We start from the raw sequence: 7,167 nt of genomic DNA, 5'->3' as shown, positions 1-7,167 counted from the left end.
AAGACCAAATGTGTGCAAAAGCGCGATGCAATCGTTGATGTCAGTAGCCCGTCTCAGGCCCAGGCTTAGGCTCAGGCTAGTATTCGAAAAAGCATTCCTTAATTGGATTACGATGCAAAAGAGACAAATGTGGATTACGCAGGACTATATCATCTCGTTATTACCACATTACATCGAACATTTATAGAACTGTAATACATAGCCAATCGCTGAAATACCTAATTTTTCGCGCCTCCGATGCGTTTATGATTGTTTCTATTTTTGGCTGAATGTGTGAAAGCAGGACAAGACTCCGAGATACCATAGCACTGAAAGGCGGGCACCGGGCAGTCGTTACTCACACAACCGAGTTGTATCAAATTCATTCATGTTTCAAACAGATTCCGCATTGGGCATTTGATTAAAACATGGCAAGATATCATATTTATTTGTAACGCGAAATAGCGAGTTGTCCCGCTGTGTTGTAACATGACACCTGAAGTACTCTCGTTATCACAGACGAGAAAAAAATCGGAGATAAAGGGCACATTGGCACTGATCGTCCAGTGAAAACGCTCGCCGTGCATCAATTACACTGTAAATTCTGAAGTGTTGCTCAACCCGGAAAACTGAACACGAAACGTGATCCAAAAATTGAACGCCTAGAAGTGTTGCGAAGTGTTTAAATTAAAAGTGTTTACCTAAAAAGTGTTCAGCCTCAAAGTAGCTGGTTGACTAGTCACCGGAACGCAGGGCTCAAAATAAAATCAGATTTTATTGATTCATGAATAGATGACGCTTATAATACCCAACATGGGTGATTAAATACGTGCAAACATTGAAATTTCCAATAGCTGCTGTGACAGGGTTTCATAAATTCAGATCAGCAGTTGAAAATGTTTCCGGAATACTCCATGAAATCACGAACATCACAAATGATCAAGAGCAAACTCACTACAAATATCATGCAACTCGTTCAATCATGAAAATGAATGCATAGGGAATTAGGGATAGTGATAACAAAATATCATTTAGTATCTTCAACTTTTGTGACAATGGCGTGGAATCAAATTCATTGGTTACGTCCGTTAGCGGAAAACATGATCAACACAAATCATTAAAACATATTTATAATTGATCAAATTATGGCTTGTAAATTTCTAATTTTATTGTAAAAAAACAATCAATGAATATATCAGTTTCACTACCACTACCACGATAAACAAGTAACAAAGTATTTTTTTACTCTTAATGAAATTGGGCCCGCTAACCAGGCATCAAAAATATTCTTGGGCTTGCATTACAAGGATTTATATCAGGTTAATGCCTATCACTTTTGTTTAAATAACAAAGAAATCGTTTCTTTGAGTCCATACAAATTTTGCAGATCTACAGAATAGATTTTGTTGTTATTTGCCAGTCTGCTGCAAAATATGAAATCTGGAAGTCATTAGGGCACTGGTTCTTGAACATATTTGGACACGCCCCGTTATGATAGCAAAAAAATTTCACACACCCCTTATCGTCGTATCATGAAATTAAAAAAAGCAACCTGAACGCTAGAAATCCCAACTGATAGTTGGATGGCAGTGACGGTAATAGTTGTTGATGAGAGAATATTCAAATATTAAATTCTGACCATACATAGAGAAATAAGTAGAAGCTGCCATGTGCGAAAAAGATTTTAGTTGACAGCGGGTTCACGCCCCTTCAAATGCTTTCTCCTGTTTGAGAACCACTCCTTCAGGGTATGACAATCCAATGCATAGTAGCTCAAAACGTCAACAATGTTTCTGAATACTTCATTTTCACTGAAGCAGTTTTATATTCTTGGCATCAGCTGCAATCCAGGATCTGTCAATCTCTGATTCGTGGCGTGCCATGGTGTTTGCTTCTTTTCTACTGGTCGACTCCAAGTTGTGCTCCTTGAAAATGTGATTAAATTCCAAAGTTTTGAATATGTCAATGAAAATTCAAAATTTTATGCAAAAATAAATATAACTATTTCACACATGCAGGTTACACAAGCGCAGGAAAGGCGCTCGGGTACATGTGAAATCCTATCACCGAGAAGGACTAAAATTCGCATAACGACTAATAAAAATATCTTGAATTAGGTCTGCGCTTTTTTCAATTCGGCCATTTTGACATTTACATTGACATTCAGACGCACAGGCCACAGTGAGAATGCAGAACTGTAACTCAGAATGAAATTTATAGCAGAACGTCTATGTACGTCTACGAACAGTCTATGTAAATTTGTATGGTCCACAAAACAGAAAGATTACGATACCTGTTTCAATAAGACATGCGCTTGGGTCTTGGATTGTATTAGCTTGTCTCTCAATTTGGCTTGGAGAAGAAGACAGTTGACTTCATCAACCTCGTTTTGCTGAAAATGTAATTGATTACAAACAAGATCCGAAAATAAATATAGTAGAATCGTTATTCCTATGGGTTTGGATTTCCATTACAATAATTGACCAGACAAAGGACACATTGATTGTCTTTAGTACAAAAAAACTTTGTGACATCTTATCGATGGTGTTGAATACTTTTCCTTCATTGCAGTAATTGCAATTGTTCTCAATCTTTCAAAATACTTCCTTCCTGATTAAATTTAATAACGAAATTATTTGTAAGTAGCACGAAATGGGAAATGATCTCAATTTGATGTTCCAAGTATAGTTCAGTAAGCAGTAGTTTAAATACAAGTTACCCCAGCTCTTTACATTCAAGAACACCTCTATTCAATGTACACAGATCAAGCCTCTCTTCAGCTCATATCGCATATATAGATAGTTATTAAGAAAATTAGGACTGCAAAAACCAGCACATTACATGATCAATGGTGATATATGAAATGAATAAATAGACTTACATGATCACATGTTTCCATGGGTTCTTGAGGCAAAAGTATTATCGCAAAAGATGACTGCACCGGCACAAAATCCGTTCAGATGACTCCTCACGTCACTATCAACATTGTCTGTTAGCACAGGCACGGTAGAACCAGGGGGTCTCTTCGAAGAGTCGACACCAGTTGGATGAATTTGAAGATCAATCCAAGACTGTTGAAAAGAAAATACTTGTTTCAAAAATTTGCAATACAAGGGAACTATTCAATATTCGAACAGCTTCTTCGAGGTGCAAAACTTCAATATAAAATTGAATAGTATATGCATATTGAAATGAGCCCGAATATTTTCGGCTGAGACTCGTCAGGGGTAATTGTCAGCAACTAGTAGTGAACTCGAAAGAACGTTGTACATCAAAATCGTATCACAAAATATGACGTCATCGGCATTCAGTATTACGCAGATATCACACTGGATACATTTGTATGTGACAAAAGGGTGTCTTTCATAGAACAAATAATTATTGTAATGGAAAGTTAAAGTTGCATGTGACCGTACCACCAATTTTACTACAGCACGAGTAGCATACTTTCCTGGATTGGTAATCATTTTAGTGGAATTTTACCAGCAAACATTCATAAAAATAACCGAATGCAGCAGAATCAAATTCATTATCTAAGGACATACCAGTTTACTTACGAAATACCGCGATGCTTACCAGTATTTTAAACAACAAATGCATTTCAAGAAGGTGCCAATTGCAATACATACTACCTGCACATTAGGGCATTTTTCATATTCTTTCCATCAGCCGCAACCCAGGCTTGATGAGTCCCTGATTCGTGGCGTGCCATGGCGGATCTTTTTTTTACTGGTCAAATCCAAATGCTGCTCCTAGAAAATACGAAACATTACAAAGGAAAATTGTAAATTTGATGCAGAAGTAAATATAAATATTTCACACAGATAGGTTACAGAAGCGCAGGAGAGTTGCTCAGCCCCCCAGGTTGAGAACCACTGACCTAGCCCATTATAGTTCAGTAAGCAATAGTTAAAGTACAAGATACACGAGCTCATTACGTTCAACTACATCTCTGTTCAGTGTTCAGTGTACACTGTACTGTACACTGTACAGTGTACACAGATGAAGCCTTTTTCAGCTCATATCGAATAGCCCGTAAGCTACTCTGCGAGATAGTTCGTAAGAAAAGTAGGACTGCAAAAACCAGCAAATTACATAATCAATGGTGATATATAAAATGAAAAAATAGGCTTACATAATCACATGTATCCATGGGCTCTTGAGACAAAGGTCTGTATCACATAAGATGACTGTGCCGGCACAAAACCCGTTACGAACGACTCCTCACGTCACTGTCAACATTGGCTGATAGCGCAGGCACGGTAGACCCAGAGGGCTCTTTTTAAAGAGTGGACATCAGTTGAACGAATTTGATGATCAATCCAAGACTATTGAAAAGAAATATTTGTTGCCAAAATTCGCAATACAAATGAACTGCTCAGTAATCACGCAGATATCATACTGGATACAGTTTTTTTTTCTGCAATAAGTTGTGCGTGACAGAAGGGTGTATTTCATAGAATAATTGAGTAATGGAATGGAAAGTTGCACATGACCTTACCACCAAATTTACTCTGGCACAGTTAGTATACTTCCTGGATTGTTAACAATTTTTGTGAAATTTTACCAGCAAACATTCATAAAAATCTTTATCACAAAGATAACCGATTGCAACAGAATCAAATTCATTCTCTAAGGATAGCCTATACCAGTTCACTTACAAAACACCGTGATGCTTACCAGTATTCCATACAGCAAATGCATTTCAAAAAGGTGCCAAGTTCAATACATACTACCTGCAAAATAGAGTTTAGTTCAGTTACCGTATCACAATTAAACTCGGAAAAGTCAAATTTGGGGATTGGGCAAAACAAATACTACCCCTTGTGATCCATGGTTTGTTGAAAAGATTGTTTGTTTGGCTGTGCTATTATTGGGGCGATTTTTTGGACCTAAAAAGGTAAGACTTTGACTAAAAAATTCAAATTCACACATATTTTGATGATGAAAAACTTAATTTTGACCCCATGTACTTAAATTAGGTGTTTCTCACATGGTGTTAGAATTGTATTACCGGAACTTATCTTTATTTCTGGCTGGAGCTGTCTGTTCTTCCGAAGTAATTTGACCTGAAAAAATCTTTTAGCATAAAAATTGACAAATTTTTACATGAAAAAGAACTTATTTTATCGAAATCTGGACCCATGAATAGTTCTAGTATTAGTTACATCTCGTATTATGGTAGAAATAATTAAAAATTTGTTGTAGTACAACGAAAGATACTTTCCTACATTTTCGGGTAGAAAGTGTCTGTCTTAACTAAGTGGCTTGGCAAGAATGAAGAAAGAATGTTCACCAGCTGCAGTTGTTGGCCGGCAACACTGAAGTTGTGCGTACACTGCACTCTCTCTCTCATTATGACAAAGTTGTCTACATCGCAATTATTCATCATACGGTTTCTAATAGAAGAACCAATGCCCACGCAGTCTTGCTTCAGTTAGGATAGTGCAATAGGCTACGTTGAGTATTCGTTTCATTTGACAGTTAATGATTCACAATGAGCAGACGATGGTCCGACTACAACGGTAGGACTATAAAGTAGGCTACAAGATTTAAATTGTAAAATGATAAGTTCACCGACAGTGCAATCATCTATGATACAAACGAAATGCAAGTTGCCAACAAAATTTTGATTTTGTAAAGAATTTTGGCAATTTTTGACCTAACGGTACAATTTTGACAGAATTCTGACCTATTTTGACATGTCAAAAAAAAATCGCTTCAGTTAACACCTTACCACTTGGAATAAACAGTAGGCCTACAGTGTAAAATGTGTTGCAGTTGAAAAACAATCAAAACCGTTGCATGACTGTCATACCGGCATTCAATTGCTGACATTGCAGTACTTGTCCACAATGGACCACAATATCGCCTACATAGTGATATTTCAGTGTGGATAGAGAGAACATCCCTTTATCCATATGTCAAAAAATTTACTTTTATAGCAGCTTCCCATCAGTACCGTAGTACTGGACCTGGTCGCAGCCTGGTATATTATCAGATTTGAAGCTCGATCATACAGCAATAATATCAGACGAATCATATCCTACAAAACATCTAAAGAACATTCATATGAATAAGGGATATCAGTAGCCTGCTAAAACATCTAAAACAAACGACGTTACTGCAATGTCAAAGCGAGTTAATTTTATGACTATTCTCACATTACATACATTCAATAACATTTACCGCATTTCCATACCTTACAGTACATGGATGTTATGATCCTTTACGCCATCAGGTAGCAGAAACTGCTTCGATATATCCATTTCGCCAAGTTTTTTCGTGTACCCTACTCTCTGCCTGAAGCCTGACGAACCAGGAACCACCAATTCAAATCCAAACTGAAATCGAGCGCGCTCTACCGTAACGAAGGTTGTGACCCCTCTGCGTCACAGGGAAATATGTATATTTCATTGAAATATTACCCTTAAACTTAGTGTTGGGTCAAGTGAGTAATATTATTTTACATATACCGTGATTTAATGTGATCTCCAAACGTAGCGATGGTTTATGAATGCAAAATTGATGATAAATTACCAAGTATATATTTTCGTGAAAATAAGCCGCAGTGGCGAAGTGTTACATGTAAACGGAGAAATACGCAGAAGCGTTGCGACGATAATGGCCCAATGCGTTTATATGCCAAAAAAATGTGTCTGTACGCAGAAAAAAGTGTTATGAAGTGTTCAATACGACCTTGCGGATTTACAGTGTACGAATGCGTGGTTATGCCATGAAATAGTACCTTTAGATTTGCGATTAAAAAGGGGGAATATTCTAGTTTGGAAAGGGGGGTGTTTGGACACCCGAAACACCCCCCTGGCTACGCCCCTGGGTGAAATCTACCTCAAAAGGCGCATTCTCGAAACTTAAAAGCATTTATTTCAACAGCCTTACAGCCATTGTCATACTCAAACATGAAATGCATTAGAAAGGCTGCGAACACCTTGAAAGTGTAAGCTATTATGTGAAATATAGCAATATCCCAGTCTAGCGGTCAAGGATTATAGTTTTTTGTATTCCTACCACCATGTTGTGACGTCACGAAAATTGCCAATATTTTTTCACCTCCAATGGCCGATACCGATAATTCTTTCAAAGTGTGATATCGACTCGATATTATCGGCGAACCGATAATCGGTCGGGCTCTACTCTATATATCTTGATTTTAATAGAGGTATCGCC

The 7,167-nt window shown here is 37.4% G+C and overlaps 2 long non-coding RNA genes across 3 annotated transcripts; both read right to left on the bottom strand.

Annotated features, from left to right (window-relative positions):
* Positions 1-1,352: 1,352 nt before the first annotated feature.
* LOC145434301 (uncharacterized) lies at positions 1,353-4,255 on the bottom strand. Of its 2 annotated transcripts, none has more exons than XR_013913321.1 (5): positions 4,115-4,255; positions 3,612-3,731; positions 2,861-3,050; positions 2,273-2,371; positions 1,353-1,904 (listed from the first exon to the last, which is right to left on the bottom strand). It is a non-coding gene; the product is annotated as an uncharacterized LOC145434301 (long non-coding RNA). The 2 variants fall into 2 exon arrangements; XR_013913322.1 differs by having other exon boundaries at positions 3,612-3,725; positions 4,115-4,240.
* Positions 4,256-4,633: 378 nt separating this feature from the next.
* Positions 4,634-6,553, bottom strand: LOC145434302 (uncharacterized). The gene is made up of 3 exons (XR_013913323.1): positions 6,182-6,553; positions 4,994-5,048; positions 4,634-4,715 (listed from the first exon to the last, which is right to left on the bottom strand). It is a non-coding gene; the product is annotated as an uncharacterized LOC145434302 (long non-coding RNA).
* Between the last annotated feature and the right edge of the window lie 614 nt (positions 6,554-7,167).

The sequence above is a fragment of the Botryllus schlosseri genome, chromosome 2, assembly GCF_051294905.1.
Source record: "Botryllus schlosseri isolate E-star chromosome 2, Bs_hap1, whole genome shotgun sequence".
Lineage (NCBI taxonomy): Eukaryota > Metazoa > Chordata > Ascidiacea > Stolidobranchia > Styelidae > Botryllus > Botryllus schlosseri.
This window is presented reverse-complemented; position numbering and strand designations above follow the sequence as displayed.